The following is a 20,991-nucleotide window of genomic DNA, read 5'->3' on the forward strand; positions in this document are numbered from 1 at the left end:
CAAAGGGGGTCATAGGGTGACCTATGACCCGCTTTGACCAATTAAATGATGAGCTATGTCCTTAGGGGTCCTAGGACCCCTAGGGGCATATTAGAATGCTTAATATGTGTGAAAGGGGGTCATAGGTTGACCTATGGCCCCCCACGACCCATTAAATGATTAGATATGTCCATAGGGGTCCTAGGACCCCTAGTGACATATTAGAATGGTATATATGAGTCAAAGGGGGTCATAGGGTGACCTATGACCCCCTTTGACCCATTAAATGACAACATATGTCCCTACGAGTCCTAGGACCCCTAGGGACATATTAGAATCGTTCATATGGGTCAAAGGGGGTCATAGGGTGACCTATGACCCCTTTTGACCCATGAAATGATGACATATGTCTAGGACCCCTAGGGACATATTAGAATGGTTAATATGGGTCAAAGGCTTTGATCCATTAAATGACGAGATATGTCCCTAGGGGTCCTAGGACCCCTAAGGACATATTAGAATGGTTAATATGGGTCAAAGGGGGCCCCTTGACGCATTAAATGACGACATATGTCCCTAGGGGTCCTAGGACACCTAGGGACATATTAGAATGGTTAATATGTGTGGAAGGGGGTCATAGGGTGACCTCTAACCCCTCACGACCCATTAACTAATGACATATGTCCCTAGGGGTCATAGGACCCCTAGGGACATATTAGAATGGTATATATGGGTCAAAGGGGGTCATAGGGTGACCTATGACACCCTTTGACCCATTAAATGATGACATATGTCCCTAGGGGTCCTAGGACCCCTAGAGACATATTCGAATGGTTAATATGTGTGAAAGGGGGTCATAGGTTGACCTATGAGCCCCATGACTCATTAAATGATGAGATATGTCCCTAGGGGTCCTAGGACCCCTAGGGACATATTAGAATGGTTAATGTGGGTCAAAGGGGGTCATAGGGTGACCTATGAGCCGCTTTGACCCATTAAACGACGACATATGTTCCTAGGGGTTCTAGGACCCCTAGGGACATATTAGAATGGTTAATATGTGTGAAAGGGGGTCATAGGTTGACCTATGACCCCCTTTGACCCATTAAATGATGACATATGTCCCTAGGGGTCTTAGGACCCCTAGGGACATATTAGAATGATTAATATGTATGAAAGGGGGTCATAGGTTGACCTATGACCCCCCACGACCCATTAAATGAGAAGATATGTCCCTAGGGGTCCTAGGACCCCTAGGGACATATTAGAATGGTTAATATGGGTCAAAGGAGGTTGTTGGTGTAAATAAGTACTTTACTATTTACACTTACTTAAGTTTGCTTAGGTTAATGCATTATTTAATTATATTGCATTATTTTATTATTTTTATTTGTTAGACACTTAGGAGTTTGTGCAACCTTGTGAGTTGTCATGTTAACAACACAGGAGTATGCACCTCTATTTGAGCACATGGTGTCTACAACACTGCTTTGTGTGTCCCACCCTTGTAGGCTTATCCTCTCATCACCCCACTTACTTCTGTGCTTAATGGAGGATAATCCATATCTGGTGGACATGTGCTTGGTTGTATGACACATCATGATGCTAACTTCTATGCATTCTAGAAGCTCTCCTGGGGCCTTTATATTCAGGCACTCCTAGTGTACTCTTAGCATGAAGTATTGAATACATTGTTATTTTGATCATACTCTCTTCATTTTTGGTCTACAGTTGTGCTTGTGTTTGAGTTCTTGGTTCTTGGGTGAATTTTGCCCTTAGGAAAATTCTTACATGGTTTTAGAGCTTGGAGACTTTCTCTTCACAAGCCATTCGAGACCTCTTGCATGCTTCATCACCTCAGCTTGAATCCGGAGTCCTGCAGAAATTGGGAGCGTCCAGCACCAGATCTGACCTCTCCATTGCGTCTGGAACGCTGAACTGGTGAAAATCAACTATAAGCATGCCTACTTTGGGCCATAGTCGATCGTGAGGCAAATTTTTTTTGCAAATCAGAACTCGGAAGCCCCAATTTGTAGTATGGGTATGATCTTTTGCAGATTTTATTAATTATTTTTGGATCTATCATTTTTATTTTCTTTGTTGCTATTTTCGGAAGCATTTTCAAAATTACTCTATTTGTTAGAGAAATTTTTTTTTGCAGTACAGACTGTCAAATCCCGTACTGCACATTTGGTGGATATTATTTTTTTTGTAGGATTTTAATTTTTGGCTTAATCTCAGGTCGTACCTGCAACTTTAGTGTTCGGCAAGTCAAATTCAAACACCACCAATCGACAGACCCTTAACTAGCCGCATCAATTGTCGGTTTTCAGCACAATTCAAACCAACCGGCCTAGTCAACACATAACCGGCGGATACCATCACCTACCAAATTTAGCCAGGCCGCCCAACATAACCGACAATATCTTCCAGCCTGCACAGCGAATATTTTTTATTATTTCGTAGGGTTTATTTCCCACCATTTATTACAACACAACGGTAGAGATCGTACATCTTCAAATTCGCAACGGTAGTATCAGCAAATCTGCAAAGAACACCATATCCCCAGTAGGCATCATCGTCGGCCAACCTTTCCAATATCCGGCAACAGCTTTGGGATTTATTTATCGTATGTGACTCTTTCTTCATATATAGCGCAGACTGTGCTAACCCACGCAATGTGGGATTAAACACTTATCCTGGCATCCGTGTGAAGATTTATGGCGTTTGCATTTTTTCGACCGGCGTTATTCACTATTTTTCGACAACTGAAGACATTCCTACCACCAGATCTTTCCCGCCGGCAGCTGTCCCATTTTTGGCACTATTTTTTGCATTTTCGGCAATGCTATTTTTTAAAACGTTTGCCACTTGTTCCGCCACATGGACAGTACGTAGCCAACCCGACATTACCACGTAATCCTGTGGATAGATGATGCAATTTCTTGCCATGCTAGCCTTTTTCGTACATTTCGTACAGTACATATTCGTACTGCCACATCATCTGCCACGTCATCCAGTGGGCAAAATTTTTGCTGACGTCATGAGAACATTGTATTAAATTTGACCCCCATCTGGACGTCATTATAGGGCATTTTAGAACTACTTTGATTGTCATTTGACCATCAAATTTAGCATCACAGTTTCTCCTCTAGACCCCTCTCCAGATTGCTTTTCAATTTGGCAGCCTAACTTTGCGAGCTCGTAACTTGGACATCTGAACTCCGATTTAGGTTCAATTTTTTTTGAAATCAGGTAAAATTTCTTAAATTTTCTAGTAGTGGTGTTGTTTTTTGGTTTTGGTGCACAAATTTTGCAAAAATTGCATTTTTTGGTGATTTTACCTGCATAATCCTGCCTTTTGCAACTTCAGAAGCTCCGTACAGGCACATCTGGTCACTTTTTCAGGTTCTATTTTTTTTTAAGTGCATTTTTTTTGTCTACTTTCCAAATTTGAAGTCAAATTCTAGGGTTGTGTGGACAAATTTCTCACTTTCAAAATTAGGCCTTCTTTGGCATTGTAATGCTTTGATTCTTTTCAGAATTGTTGAAAAACTAAGCTACAGTGCTTAAGTGACAGATTTCAGCCTCATAAGGTAGTTGTAAAAGCCAAATTAGAAAGTCCACTTTGTTCATTTTGACAAGTGGCTCATTGTAAAAGCACTACTTATAAAGAGCCAAAGCATCTTTTTTTTGGGGGAGTCTTTTGATTGAATGAAAAGGGGGGGGTGTGTATTGTGTTCTTGTGTCTCTATTTTGTGCTCTTTCATTTCTGCATCATGGGTTTTAAATGTCCTCCTTTAACTTCACGCACCTATTCTACATGGAAAGATATTGCATGGAGTAGATTAATGGAAAAAGGATATAGTCTTTATGTTGATGGTACAATCACTAAACCTACTGATGCTAAAGAACTCATTGATTGGACAAGTCAAGATCGACAAGCTTTAGGTGTAATTAGGAGTTGTGTACATGGGGATCTTCTCTTTCACATTATAAATTGTTCAAAATCTAAGGAAGCTTGGGATAAACTTGAACAGTTGTATGGTAAAGTGGATGAAGAAAAGGGATTTTAGATTGAAGATGATCTACTTCTCTTAGATCCTAAAAATTATGACACAATTCAGGATTATATCATCAAAGTCAATGAGTATAGGGCACTTCTAAACGATTGTGGAAATCCCATGAAGGATGATAGGTTGATACATCACATCCTGAAAAAGCTACCTACTGAGTATGCCAACTTTGTTTCGAGCTTTAATACTCACAAGTTGACCATGGGATCTACTTACTAGAAGCCTTCCTTTGATGGATTTGTAGACATGTTGATTGTTGAACAATCTCACTTGGTGGATTTTGGTCTTCTCAAGTCATCTAAGACCAAAGCCTTAGTAGCTCGTGATGATCATACATCTAGTCAAGGGAAAAAAAACAACAACAAGAAGCAGTGGAAGCAGAAAACACAATCTGAGACACAACATGATTCCTCTCAACAAGGTGGTTCTTCTTCAAACAAGAAGGGAAGTAATGAAAAGAAGGACAAACTCTTTTGTGCATATTGCAAAAAGCCAAATCATGACGAGCATCATTGTAAGACAAAAAGAATCGATGAGTTAGAAAATCTACTCAAGAAGAATAAGATTCAAGTGCCAGGTACTTCCAAGAATTCTACTCCTAACTCTTCAAAGGGTAAAGGTCAAGCACTTATGGCCAACACAAATTCTTCTTTGAAATGGATACTTGACTCAGGTGCCTCCTACCACATGGGTTCTTCAAAGCAAGACTTTTCTTCATTGAAGCAGTCAAAGGCACCACACATCTTTGTGGGAGATGATGCAAAAATGGAAGTTGAAGGGAAAGGACATGTAGAAATGGAAGATGGGGAATTCAAAGATGTTCTCTATGTTCCAAATCTAAGCTCTAATCTCCTTTCAGTTTACCAAATCACTCACCTTGGAGATGGTCATAAGGTTGAGTTCCTTCCAGATTCAATGATGGTGCGAAGTCTCAAAGATGATTCATTGGTAGCAGTTGGGAAAGTCAATGATGACAGGAGGCTTTATTCCTTCTCCCATTTTGTGCCTAAGATTTCTTCTCAAGCCTTGTTAACTCACTCTAATTCAAACATCAACTTATGGCATGAGCGGTTTGGTCACCTTGACTTCTGCTCTCTTTAGAAACTTTGCTCAAAACGCATGGTCAAAGGTCTACCCAACATCAGCTTTTCTAAGGGGGAGTGTTCATCTTGTTAAGTGGATATGCATCTCAAGGAGAAGTATGATAAAGGGAAGTCTTCTCAAGCTCCAGTTGTTCTTCAGCTAGTTCACATGGTATTAGCAGGACTATTTGCAGTGACTTCAGTCAACCAAGGCCGCTACATACTCACATTTGTTGATGACTTTTCAAGATTCACTTGGGTCTTCTTCCTTCATCATAAGAATGAAGTAGTTCATAAACTTCAAGACTTCAAGACTCATGTTGAACACAAGTCAAGGAAAGCCATCAAAGTATTAGAGTGGACAATGAGAACAGATATGTAGATAGGAGACTTAAGACATTTTGCAAAATTGAGGGGATTGATCTTCAAAACTCATCGGCATTCAATCTGAACAAGATAGATGTTGCAGCTATGAGGATTAGGACTCTCAAGACCATGGCAAGTTGCATGATAAAGGCCAAGTCTCTCGATCCTGCACTTGAAGTTGAAGCCATTAGCAGTGCTACTCACATACTTAATAGGTCTCCTCATCCAACCTTAGATGGCAAGACTCCTTTTGAGGCATGGTGTGGTAGAAAACCGGTTGTGAGTCACCTTAGAGTCTTCGGTTGTCCTGCTTGGGCAAACAGATCTTCCAGGGGTCACAAGGCATAGACACCTAGGCCTTGTACCTTTATTGGTTATGAAGACAATATTAAGGCTTATAGACTTATGGATCCAAAGACACACAAAATTTTTGTGGAGAAGGATGTTCACTTTGAGGAAAGTTTTCCGACCTTATCCTCTACTCCTCTCTATACTTCATACACAGTGGAAACTGATAGTGACACCAGCGATAGTGCTTCAACAAGTTCAAATATGTGGGGTTCTGTCGATAGTTGCAGTGAGAGGTCACATCAGTCCAGTCCATGTGCATATATTGCCACAGTGAAAGGTCCATCTAGGCATGGTACATCTCGTCCTCTAGCCCCATCTTCATTTGACTTGGGAGACAGACTTGAGGACACACATCTTCTCATTGATGATGATACTTCTACAGTTGTTGTGAGGGCTCACTCTGACCCTCATGTCCATTCTCTACATTATCAATCTGAATAGGTTGGCATGACTGTGGATCCTTATGAACATCAATTAGTGGAGGATTCTTTGTCAGTAGAGGAGACAAATGGTTCAATGGAACAGGTTCAACAGATATCTTTGACAGATCTGCATTCATTCTTTTCAGCACAGTTGGAAGGGGTGAACTTCAATGTCAGTAAGGGATACTTGAGCAGGTTTCAGGGCCACCATACATCTTCAGGACCGTACCTTGGGCATTGTTTCTTCCTAAGGGGAGGAACACCATTCTGCATTCTTGGACTAGCTTCTTCATCGGAGTGGCTTTCACTTGTTGGCATTCTTCTTTTGGGAGGGGGAGCCTATTCTGTCTCTCTTCCTTCTTTCATTCTCTTTTCTATATACTGGATGTATGTCATAATGGGAGGGTCTTGATTACTCCATCCATCAATGCATCCTCTTCTATCTCTCTTTTTGGGGGAGGGTTTTTCTCATGAGGTTTTCGCTCTTTCCCCGCTTTATGGGAGATTGCATTTTCATTATGTACATGGGTACCTAACATGGCCTCGTAGCCGAGACCCATTATGCATCTTCATCCAAGTTCGTAAGCTTAAGGGCATTCTCCTAACTCGCACTTAAGGGGGGGTGTTGGTGTAAATAAGTACTTTACTATTTACACTTACTTAAGTTTACTTAGGTTAATACATTATTTAATTATATTGCATTATTTTATTATTTTTATTTGTGAGACACTTAGGAGTTTGTGCAACCTTGTGAGTTGTCATATTGACAACACAGGAGTACGCACATCTATTCGAGAACATGGTGTCTACAACACTGTTTTGCGTGTCCCATCCTTGTAGGCTTATCCTCTCATCATCACACTTACTTCTGTGCTTAATGGAGGATAATCCAAATCTGGTGGACATGTGCTTGGTTGTATGACATATCATGATGCTAACTTCTATGCATTCTAGAAGCTCTCCTACGGCCTTTATATTCAGGCACTCTTAGTGTACTCTTAGCATAAAGTATTGAATACATTGTTATTATGATCATACTCTCTCCATTTTTGGTCTACAGTTGTGCTTGTGTTTGAGTTCTTAGTTCTTGGGTGAATTTTTTCCTTAGGCAAATTCTTTCACCCTATGACCTCCTTTGACCCATTAAATGACGAGCTATGTCCCTAGGGGTCCTACAACCCCTAGGGACATATTAGAATGGTTAATATGTGTGAAAGGGGGTCATAGGTTGACCTATGGCCCCTCACGACCCATTAAACGATGAGATATGTCCCTAGGGGTCCTAGGACCCCTAGTGACATATTAGAATGGTATATATGGGTCAAAGGGGGTCATAGGTCTCTTAGACCCATTAAATGATGACATATGCCCCTAGGGGTCCTATGAACCCTAGGGACATATTAGAATCATTCATATGGGTCAAAGGGTGTCATAGGGTGACCTATGACCCTCTTTGACTTATGAAATGACGACATATGTCCCTAGGGGTCCTAGGACCCCTAGGGAAATATTAGAAGGGTTAATATGGTTCAAAGGGGGTCATAGTTTTATCTATCACCCCCATTGATCCATTAAATGATGAAATATGTCCCTAGGGGTCCTAGGACCCCTAGAGACATATTAGAATGGTTAATATGGGTCAAAAAGGGTCATAGGCTGACCTATGACACCCTTTGACGCATTAAATAATAACATGTGTCCCTAGGGGTCTTGGGACACCAAGGGACATATTAGAATGGTTAATATGTGTGAAAGGGGGTCATAGGGTGACCTATGACCCTCCCGACCCATTAAATGATGGGTTATAGCATGACCTATGACCTCCTTTGACCCATTAAATGATGACATATGTCCCTAGGGGTCCTAGGACCCCTAGGGACATATTATAATGGTTAATATGTGTGAAAGGGGGTCATAGGTTGACATATGACCCCCCACGACCCATGAAATGACAAGATATGTCCTCAGGGGTCCTAGGACCCCTAGGGACATATTAGAATGGTATATATGGGTCAAAGGGGGTCATAGGATGACCTATGACCCACTTTCACCCATTAGATGATGGCATATGTCCCTAGGGGTCTTAGGACCCCTAAGGGCATATTAGAATGGTTAATATGTGTAAAAGGGGGTTATAGGTTGACCTATGACCCCTTTCACCAATTAAATGACGACATATGTCCCTAGGGGTCCTAGGACCCCTATAGACATATTAGAATGGTTAATATGTGTGAAAGGGGGTCATAGGTTGATCTATGACCCCCCACGACCCATTAATTGAAGAGTTATGTCCCTAGGTGTCCTAGGACCCCTAGGGACATATTAGAATGGTTAACATGGATCAAAGGGGATCATAGGGTGACCTATGACCCCCTTTGACCCATTAAATGACGAGCTATGTCCCTAGGGGTCCTAAAACCCCTAGGGACACATTAGAATGGTTAATATGTGTGAAAGGGGGTCATAGGTTGACCTATGGCCACCCACAACTCATTAAATGACGAGATATGTCCCTAGGGGTCCTAGTGACATATTAGAATGGTATATATAGGTCAAAGTGGGTCATAAGGTGACCTATGACCCCCTTTGACCCATTAAATGACGAAATATGTCCTTCAGGGTCCTAGAACCCCTAGGGACATATTAGAATTGTTCATATGAGTCAAAGGGGGTCATAGGGTGACCTATGACCCTCTTTGACCCTTGAAATGATGACATATGTCCCTAGGGGTCCTAAGACAATCAAGGACATATTAGAATGGTTAATATGGGTCAAAGGGGGTCATAGGTTGACCTATGACACCCTTTGATCCATTTAATGATGAGATATGTCCCTAGGGGTCCTAGGACCCCTAGGGACATATTAGAATAGTTAATATGAGTCAAAGAGGGTCATAGGTTGACCTATGACCCCCTTTGATGCATTAAATGATGACATATGTCCCTAGGGGTCTTAGGACAACTAGGGACATATTAGAATGGTTAATATGTGTGAAAGGGGGTCATAGGGTGACCTATGACACCCCACAACCCATTAAATGATGACATATGTCCCTAGGGGTCCTAGGACCCCTAGGGACATATTAGAATGGTATATATGGGTCAAAACCCTATGACCCCCATTCACCCATTATTATATGATGACATATGTCCCTAGAGGTCCTAGGACCCTTAGGGACATATTAGAATGGTTAATATGTGTGAAAGAGAGTCATAGGTTGACATATGACCCCCCACGACCAATGAAATGATGAGATATGTCCTTAGGGGTCCTAGGACCCTTACAGACATATTAGAATGGTTAATATGGGTCAAAGGGGGTCATAGGTCGCTTTGACCCATTAGATGACGACATATGTCCCTAGGGGTCCTAGGACCCCTAGGGGCATATTGGAATGGTTAATATGTGTGAAAGGGAGTCATAGGTTGACCTATGACCCCTTTTGACCCATTAAATGATGACGTATGTCCCTAGAGGTTTTAGGACCCCTAAGGACATATTAGAATGATTAATATGTGTGAAAGGGGGTCATAGGTTGACCTATAACCCCCCACGACCCATTAATTGACGAGACATATCCCTAGGGGTCCTAGGACCCCTAGGGACATATTAGAATGGTTAATATGGGTCAAAGATGATCATAGGGTGACCAATGACCCCCTTTGACCCATTAAATGACGAGTTATGTCCCTAGGGGTCCTAGGACCCCTAGGGACATATTAGAATGGTTAACATGTGTGAAAGAGAATCATAGGTTGACCTATGGCCACCCACGACCTACTAAATGACGAGATATGTCCCTAAGGGTCCTAGTGACATATTAGAATGGTATATATGGGTCAAAGAGGGTCATAAGGTCACTTATGACCTCCTTTGACCTATTAAATGACGAAAGATGTCCCTAGGATCCTAGGACCCCTAAGGACATACTAAAATCGTTCATATAGGTCAAAGGGGGTCATAGGGTGACCTATGACCCTCTTTGACCCTTGAAATGAGGACATATGTCCCTAGGGGTCCAGGACCTCTAGGGACATATTAGAATGGTTAATATGGGTCAAAGGGGGTCATAGGTTGACCTATGACACCCTTTGATCTATTAAATGATGAGATATGTCCTTAGTGGTCCTAGGACCCCTAGGGACATATTAGAATAGTTAATATGGGTCAAAGGAGTTCATAGGTTGACCTATGACCCCCTTTGACGGATTAAATGACGACATATGTCCCTAGGGGTCCTAGGACACCTAGGGACATATTAGAATGGTTAATATATGTGAAAGGGGGTCATAGGGTGACCTATGACACCCCACGACCCATTAAATGACAACATATTTCCTTAGGGGTCCTAGGACCCCTAGGGACATATTAGAATTGTATATAAGGGTCAAAGGGGGTCATAGGTCCTTTTGAGCCATTAAATGATGACATATGTCTCTAGGGGTCCTAGGACCCCTAGAGACATATTAGAATGGTTAATATGTGTGAAAGGGGGTCATAGGTTGACCTATGACCCTCCACGACCCATTAAATGATGATATATCTTACTAGGGGTCCTAGGACCCCTAGGGACATATTAAAATGGTTAATATGGGTCAAAGGGCATCATAGGGTGACCTATGACCCGTTTTGAGTTATTAAATGATGGCATATGTCCCTAGGGGTCCTAGGACCCCTAGGGGCTTATTAGAATGGTTAATATGTGTGAAAGGGGGTCATAGGTTGACCTATGACCCCCTTTGACCCATTAAATGATGATATATGTCTCTGGGACCCCTAGGGACATATTATAATGGTTAATATGTGTGAAAGGGAGTCATAGGTTGACCTATGACCCCCACGACCCATTAAATGATGAGAAAGACATATTAGAATGGTTAATATGGGTCAAATGGGGTCATAGGGTGACCTATGACCCGCTTTGACCCATTAAATGACAAGCTATGTCCCTAAGGGTCTTAGGACCCGTAGGGACATATTAGAATAGTTAATATGTGTGAAAAAGGGTCATAGGTTGACCTATGGCACTCCACGACCCATTAAATGATGAGATATGTCCCTAGGGGTCCTAGGACCCCTAGTGACATATTAGAATGGTATATATGGGTCAAAAGGGGTCATAGGGTGACTTATGACCCCCTTTGACCAATTAAATGATGACATATGTCCCTAGTGGTGCTAGGACCCTTAGGGACATATTAGAAAAGTTCATATGGGTCAAAGGGGGTAATAGGGTGACCTATGACCCCCTTTGACCGATGAAATGATGACATATGTTCTTAGGGGTCCTAGGACCCCTAGGGACATATTAGAATGGTTAATACAGGTCAAAAGTGGTCATAAGTTGGCCTATGACCCCCTTTGATCCATTAAATGAAGAGATAAAGGACATATTAGAATGGTTAATATGAGTCAAAGGGAGTCATAAGTTGACCTATGACCTCCTTTGATGCATTAAATGACAACATATGTCCCTAGGGGTCCTATGACACCTAGGGACATATTAAAATGGTTAATATATGTGAAAGGGGGTCATAGGGTGACCTATGACCCTCCACAACCCATTAAATGATGACATATGTCCCTAGGGGTCCTAGGACCCCTAGGGACATATTAGAGTGGTATATATGGATCAAAGGGGGTCATAGGGTGTCCTATGACCCCTTTTGACCCATTAAATGACGACATATGTCCCTATGGGTCCTAGGACCCCTAGGGACATATTAGAATGGTTAATATGTGTGAAAGGTGGTCATAGGTTGACCTATGACCCCCAACGATCCATTAAATGATGAGATATGGCCCTAGGGGTCTAGGGACATATTAGAATGGTATATATGGGTCAAAAGGGGTCAAAAGGTGACCTATGACCCCCTTTGACCCATTAAATGATGAATGGTTAATATGGGTCAAAAAGGGTCATAGGCTGACCTATGACCCCCTTTTGACCCATTAAATGATGAGATATGTCTCTAGGGGTCCTAGGACTCCTAGTGACATATTAGAATGGTATATATGGGTCATAGGGGGTCATAGGGTGACTTCTGAATCCTTTTGACCCATTAAATGATGACATATGTCCCTAGGGGTCCTAGGTCCCCTAGGGACATATTAGAATCATTCATATGAGTCAAAGGGGGTGATAGGGTGACCTATGACCCCTTTTGACCCATAAAATGATGACATATGTCCCTAGGAGTCGTAGCACCCCTAGGTACATATTAGATTGGTTAATATTGGTCAAAGGGGGTCATAAGTTGACCTATGACCCCCTTTGATCTATTAAATGACGAGATATGTCCTAGGACCCTTAGGGACATATTAGAATGGTTAATATGGGTCAAAGGGGGTCATAGGTTGACCTATTACCCCTTTTGATGCATTAAATGACAACATATGTTGTTAGGGGTCCTAGGACACCTAGGGACGTATTAGAATGGTTAATATGTGTGAAAGGGGGTCATAGGGTGACCTATGACCCCCCACAACCTATTAAATGATGACATATGTCCCTAGGGGTCCTAGGACCCCTAGGGACATATTAGAATGGTATATATGGGTCAAAATAGGTCATAGGTCAACCCATTAAATGATGACATATGTTCTTAGGTGTCCTAGGACCCCTAGGGACATATTAGAATCATTCATATGGGTCATCACCCTATGACCCCTTTGACCCATGAAATGACGACATATGTCTTTAGGGGTCTTAGGACCCCTAGGGACATATGAGAATGGTTAATATGGGTCAAAGGGGGTCATAGGTTGACCTATGACCCCCTTTGATCCATTAAATGACGAGATATGTCCCTAGGGGTCAGACCCCTAGGGACATATTAGAATGGTTAATATGGGTCAAAGGGGGTCAGAGGTTGACCTATGACCCCCTTTGACACATTAAATGATGACATATGTCCTTAGGGGTCCTAGGTCACCTAGGGACTTATTAGAATGGTTAATATATGTGAGAGGGGGTCATAGGGTGACCTATGACCCCCCACGACCCATTAAATGATGACATATCTCCCTAGGGGTCCTAGGACCCCTAGGGACATATTAGAATGGTATATATGGGTCAAAGGGTGTCATAGGTTGACCTATGACCCCGTTTGACCCATGAAATTATGACATATGTCCCTGGGGTTCCTAGGACCCCGAGGGACATATTAGAGTGGTTAATATGGGTCAAAGACGATCATAGGTTGACCTATGACCCCCTTTGATCTATTAAATAACGAGATATGTCCTAGGGACATATTAGAATGGTTAATATAGGTCAATAGGGGTCATAAGGTGACCTATGACCCCCCATAACCCATTAAATGACAAGATATGGTTTTAGGACCCCTATTGACATATTAGATTGGTATATATGGGTCAAAGGGTGTCATAGGGTGACCTATGACCCCCTTTGACCTATTAAATGATGACATATGTCCCTAGAACCCCTAGGGACATATTAGAATCGTTCATATGGGTCAAAGAGGGTCATAGGTTTTGATGTAAAAAATGACGACATATGTCCCTAGTGGTCTTAGGACCCCTAAGGACATATTAGAATGGTTAATATGGGTGAAAAGGGGTCATAGGTTGACCTATGACCCCCTTTGATCTATTAAATGATGAGATATGTCCCTAGGGGTCCCAGGATCCCTAGGGACATATTAGAATGGTTAATATGGGTCAAAGGCCTTTGACACATTAAATTACGACATATGTCCCTAGGGGTCCTAGGACACCTAGGGACATATTAGAATGGTTAATATGTGTGAAAGGGGGTCATAGGGTGACCTATGACCCCCCACGACCCATTAAATGACGACATATGTCCCGAGGGGTCCTAGGACCCATAGGGACATATTAGAATGGTATATATGGTTCAAAGGGGGTCATAGGGTGACCTATGACCCACTTTGACCCATGAAATGATGACATATGTCCCTAGGGGTCCTAGGACCCTTAAGGACATATTAGAATGGTTGATATGGGTCAAAGAGGGTCATAGGTTGACCTATGACCCCCTTTGATCCATTAAATGACGAGATATGTCCTTAGGGGTCGTTGGACCCCTAGGGACATATTAGAATGGTTAATATAGGTCAAAGGGGATCATAGGGTGACCTATGACCCCTCACGACCCATTAAATGATGAGATATTTCCCTAGGGGTCCTAGGACCGCTAGGGACATATTAGAATGGTTAATATGGGTCAAATGGGGTCATAGGTTGACCTATTAACCTATGACCCCTTTTGATGCATTAAATGATGACATATGTCCCTAGGGGTCCTAGGACACCTAGGGACATATTAGAATGGTTAATATGTGTTAATGAGGGTCATAGGGTGACCTATGACCGTCCAAGACCCATTAAATGATGACATATGTCCCTAGGGGTCCTAGGACTCTTAGGGACATATTAAAATGACATATATGGGTCAAAGGGGGTCATAGGGTGACCTATGACCCCCTTTGACTTATGAAATGATGACATATGTCCCTAGGGGTCCTAAGACCCCTAGGGACATATTAGAATGATTAATATGGGTCAAAGGGGGTCATAGGTTGACCTATGACCCCCTTTGATCCATTAGGACACACCTCTCCAACTCCAATGCTTGAGTGGGATGCGGCACCTGTAAAGGTATTCATTTAAGGGTAACAATAACTTCCTTGTTCTCACTACCTTGCGTTGCCCCCAAACAGATTATTGAACTTTCCATTGCTAGTCGGCCCCTACTTATCTATAGGCAGATTGATGGAAAGAAACTTTGGATATTGGCTAATGAAGTGTAAGCCGAATGGCTTGCCTCCTCAGAAGGATTGTTCGTTCATCCAGCTCCATCAGAGTTACCATCCCTCATACTATAGATTCCCTCCCACCCCCCTACAATTCTGTGGGCAACTAATCTAGTTGCGGAAGGCAGACATATTAGAATGGTTAATATGGGTCAAAGGGGGTCATAGGGTGACCCATGACCCCCCACTACCCATGAAATGACAAGATATATCCCTAGGGGTCTTAGGACCCCTAGGGACATATTAGAATGGTATATATGGGTCAAAGGGGGTCATAGGGTGACCTATGACCCCCTTTGACCCTTTAAATGACAACATATGTCCCTAGGGGTCTTAGGACCCCTAGGAACATATTAGAATTGTTCATATGGGTCAAATGGGGTCATAGGTCATAAGAATAGTATTATAGGTATAATAATAATATTGATACTATATATTAATACTAATAAACCAAATTTGGTTTCCCTCCAATTATTATTTTAATATTAATACTAATATAGCGAAGGCTATTTTCCCTCCAAATCTCATTGGATAAGATCGGATATCCGATCTGAAATTAGATATCCAATTTTCCCTGGCACCAATTTCCAACATATCCCTGTCCCTGCAGACTTGACAACATCACTTTCTCTATTCTTTTTTCACGGGTTTTGCAAAAAAGTGAGTGTTGGGGACAAACCAATCGAAAACAATTTGAAAATATAACCTTGGGTGTTCAAATTTTTTATCTGAATGGGCAGCAACAGTCATCGAAAGGATAAACACAAAAGGAAGACATTGCGGCATATAGGGAAAGAGACAAAATGGAACATCGAAGAAAAAAATAAGGTATGTTAAATATTAGTCAAGTTGACAATGAATTAGTCGAAGGTGAAATCATAGAGTCAGATAATGAGTATGTACAATTGGGGAATGAAAATGTACCTATTGAAAATGATAATTTCGAAATTGAAAATTTAGAGAATGAAAATTTTGAAGATGAAATGCTACCAAGTCATAATCCAAATTGTATAATTGGCCATGTCGAACATGACAATGCACAGAAACCTAGTGCACAAGAATGTTACATATCTCCTAATTATAATCGACATGAATGTTCTAAAACACCAAAATGGATAATTGAAATTGATGAAATGATTATTACTAGTTTGGAAGGGAAAAAATCAGAAAGAACCATTCAGTTATGGGCTTCAAGACTATATCAGATGTTTTTCTGCAACAAAATAGTGGTAGAGCAATGTCAACTTTTCATGCACTTATTAAAAATGCAAAAGATGAGACCTATGCTTTCCAAATTGAAGATTCGTGTCAATAAAATGTTGGAAAGAAATGCCATTATTGTGAAGAATCTTTTCACTGCTCTCAATAGCATTGGGAAAAATAATAGGGAGAAGGATAACAGAGCTGCTCGAAGGGTTATTACAACCTTTTTGGTAAGTCATCATTTGAGAAAGGGTAGATATATGAGACGAACTTGTATTGATTTGAATCTAAATCATACTACTTTGAGAATAGCACTTAGTCGACGAGAGAAAATTGATGATCCTCTTCAAAATGAAACATGGGCATTTGGTGGGAGACTTCCACATTTTGATAAGAAGCTATCCGATGATGTGAAGGAAGAAATTATACAATTTTGGCACTCTAACTCACGAGTATCACCCAATGCTAAAGATGTGTTAAAGTTCAGAATTGGCATCAGAGACTGCACACCACATCCTAAACACTATTTGGAGGTAAGTCAAACTATGTTGTTCAAATAATTTAGAGAGAGTCATCCAAGTCTTTATATATCACAAAGGGCTTTTGAATCTTTGAAGCCATTTTATTGTGTGCCACTCAAAATTCGAAATACATGTTGTTGCAAATATCATGTTGAGTTTTCTATGCACTATGAACTATTACTCTCCATCTATTCTACTTTGCATAGTAAAGAAATGTTGGAGGATTGTGGTGCTAGTGAGCTTCCAAAATCATCAAGACACTTGCTAGATCAACTTTTATGTCGTAGAGTTGATGGTTGTTTCTTTTATAGAAATGTTTGCTTAAATGAGAAGTGTTCAAAATGTGGTGGCTTATCCAAGTTTGACACATGTTTCCATGAGGGGTGCGAACAAGATCTTGGAAAGACAATAGTGAAAAAAAGGTATATGAAACCGTGAAATACACATTGAAGAGTGGAAGTGAGAGCTCTAGATGTGAATTGGTTGGAAAAGATATCAGTGTGGCTAGTTTTATTTCAGATTTCAAGGCAAATCTTTTTTACAAGTATGCAAGACATAGTCACAGGTCTAAGTGGTTGGATGAACAATTTAGAATGTGCAAGGAGACTTTTTCCATTGGCACTATTATATCAGTTGTTGATTTTGCTTAGAACTACACATTGCAACCTCAAAATGAGACACAATCTCAGTATTACAACTCTATTCAGATTGCTATTTTTGTTCACATAAAATATAGACATGCCCCTGATAGTGCGGAAGATAATCAGAAGATTATTAGAGAGTATCATTTTTATATGAGTGATGATAGATCTCACTCTCACGAGTTTGTGCAATATTGTTTCGAGAATTATTTTGATTTCCTACATGAGCATGCAATTGCTATAGATAGACATATCATTTGGTCAGATAATTGTACAGGTCAATTCAAGAATGCTCGCATGTTTTATTGGTTGTGTAGGATGCACGTAGAGAGAGGAGTGCCTCATATTTGGAGTTATTTTGAGTCCGGCCATGGAAAAGGAGAACATGATGGAGGGGGGGCATGTGTGAAGAGAGCTCTAGTCAAGGAGCAACTGAAGATTTCGGCAGCAGATCTTCTTGATGCTTGTAGCATTGTTGATTGGTGTAGTTTAGCATTATCACAAGGGGGGAATCTTGATTCAGTGGTACACAGGTTCTTTTGGTTGGTTGAGGAAGGGTCCATAGCTGATAGATTAGATTGTGCTATAGTGAGAGACTCATCAAAAATGCATTCATTCCAGAGCTTTGATTCTAGTACATAGACCATTTGGATACGATAGCTAGCTTGCTTTTGTCCTAGTTGTTTTCAGTGTGATTGAGATCACTGTGAGTCAAGTGAGTGAGTGGACACATGGGCTCCACATTATCTTACTCCATTGTCTATCATATCCTCTATCAGAAATGATGACATGGAAAGTTCACTTGAGCATAACCATCTATCAGATCTACTTCAACCAGGACATGTCTTTGCATTGGTTGCACCACAAGGGAATCATGAGAAATCTAATTATTGGTTAGCACATTGTGTAAGAGGTAAACAAAAACTTGCACAACCAATCACAGATGATGATGGATTCACATATCCTATTGGTTTAGTGGTTGTCACTGGAACATGGCTGCGGACATACATGCTTAGAAGGAACATAATTCTTGCATTTGAAGACTATCAGAAGCACAAAATAATTCTCATATATTCACATCTTATTATAGCAACAAATGTAAAGTTTTTGAAGCATCAATGAAGACCAAAAGTAAAAGAACTTTTTACGATTGCTAATGTTGATCATGAAGCCCTGTTGGAGACCCTAAAATAGAGAGAGGACCCTATTGGAACACTCGACTAGGTATATTTACTTCTTATGTTATTTTCTTCATAATGATTCAATGAACTAATGATTATCTTGTTTAAAAGTTAGTAATTTTTTTATGATATTGGAATGTAGGTACATCATGAAGAGTTGGGGGGGGGGGGGAGGGTGGTATTGGGGGGAATTCCTAAGATTTATGATGTATTATGACGTACAATGTGAACTTTTTTTGTATATAGTTTTTGTAATAATGAAAAAGACAGGTTAAATTAGTTGCACATTCTAATTTGTATTTTGGTAGGTTCTTTGTAAAGAATTATAAGAGGAAGATATTGAACAAGTTCTTGCAAATCATATTTGCATGTGATACAAGGCTATAAGGATAATTTTAAGAGCATTTATAACTATATGAAAGATACTTGCTTGCGGATATCTTATTACAAATTTGGTTTTTTCCTTATTTGATATAAAGCTGACATTATGATTATTAAAACTATTTTTATCAAACTAATCAAATAAGAAAAATCTAGAAAGTACGGATGAACAATTAGAATACTTGATTTCTTCCATTTTGCAACCAATCATGGCAGTTGAAAGCATAAAGAGTCATAATATTGTATCATGTTTTGAAAGACTTTCATATTGAAAAGTTGTAAAGGACCATGAGATTTGAACTTTAGTAATGTCTAAGTTTGCATAGGGTAAGTGAGTCATTACATAGGTCCTAATAAGGTCTCATAATAATCTCAAGTCATTTCATAAGTTGAAACATTCAATAAGTCACTTAAAATTTAGCTTATTACTTTAAAAAATTCAAATCTTGAATGTAATGGCTACATGAGTATTTTGGAAGGAAACTCTATAGTTTAAATTTTATGAAATATAGGGAACACTAGTGCAAAGCACCTAATCATTTTTCTTTTCTTGATGTAATACGGTCTAGGGATAGATCTAATGATCTCCCTGTCACCATCCACATTTGTAATGGACACAAGACCCCATGGTGCAACTATAAGCCTTGGCCATCACTTGGTCCAATAAAGTGGATTTTTGGTAAATTACATGTTTTTTAGGTAAGTCTAGATGTTTAGAACATTATTACGGTCCCTAGGAGTTTGTAGAGTCTATTTGCAATCAAATTTGCAATAAAACTTGTCTTAGCGCAAAAATTGCAAAAAGTTGCTAAGCAACTTTTGCAATTTTTTTGACAACTTTTCAAAATCTAACTCCTAACAACTAGAACTGTTTGAATCATCAGTGCCATTAGCTCTGGGTGGGTGGGTGAACCCTAGTGACACTCTTGTTCCAACCACAGAGACCCTCTATCATCCGTGGCCACCCCATATCGAGGAGTCCCCAAGGTTCTCTAAGTGCATTTTGAGTCACACCCTTGTTCCGGCCACGGAGACCATCCATCATTTGCGGCCAACCCGTACCGAGGAGTCCCCAGGGTGCTCTAAGTGCATTTCGAGGTCGATCTTTTGAGGGTCATAACTCGAAGCTCATGAGGGCTATCGATGAACTGTCAAATGCTATAGGACGGTGATGTTGAGGCCTAAAATAACCTATCTCATTTTCAAGAGATCACATTCTGTTTGGATTCGGCATAGCGATCTCGCTCGATGCCAAAACTCGCAATGTGCCTCAGTTCATAGGTGCACCACAGCGTAACTTTGAAACCGCTGATCGTGGCATCAAATGGTTAGTGCCATTAGCTCCAAATGGGCGGGTGAACCCTAGTCACACCCTTGTTTTGGCCACGGAGACCATCCATCATTTGCGGCCACCCCATACCGAGGAGTCCCCAGGGTGCTCTAAGTGCATTTCGAGGTCGATCTTTTGAGGGTCATAACTCAAAGCTCGTGAGGGCTATCAATGAACTGTCAAATGCTATAGGATGGTGATGTTGAGGCCTAAAATAAACTATCTCATATTTGAGAGATCACATTCCATTTGGATTCGACACATTGATCTGGCTCGATGCCAAAATTTGCATTGTGCCTCAGTTCATAGGTGCACCACAGCGTAACTTTGAAACCGTTGATCGTGGCATCAAATTGTTAGCGCCATTAGCTCTGGATGGGCGGGTGAACCCTAGTCACACCCTTGTTTTGGCCATGGAGACCATCCATCATTTGCGGCCACCCCATACCGAGAAGTCCCCAAGGTGCTCTAAGTGCATTTCGAGGTCGATCTTTCGAGGGTCATAACTTGAAGCTCGTGAGGGCTATCGATGAATTGTCAAATGCTCCAGGATGGTGATGTTGAGACCTAAAATAACTAGCTCATTTTTGAGAGATCACATTCCTTTTGGATTTGGCACAGCGATCTCGCTCGATGCCAAAACTCGTGGTGTGCCTCAG

The 20,991-nt window shown here is 40.9% G+C and overlaps 1 pseudogene; it reads left to right on the plus strand.

Moving 5' to 3' along the window:
* The first annotated feature begins 3,022 nt into the window (after nucleotides 1-3,022).
* The window catches only part of LOC149548340 (respiratory burst oxidase homolog protein F-like), a 32,952-nt pseudogene continuing 14,983 nt past the window's right edge, over nucleotides 3,023-20,991 (plus strand).

The sequence above is a fragment of the Cupressus sempervirens genome, chromosome 7, assembly GCF_028749045.1.
Source record: "Cupressus sempervirens isolate cs-2001-9-10 chromosome 7, ASM2874904v1, whole genome shotgun sequence".
NCBI lineage: Eukaryota > Viridiplantae > Streptophyta > Pinopsida > Cupressales > Cupressaceae > Cupressus > Cupressus sempervirens.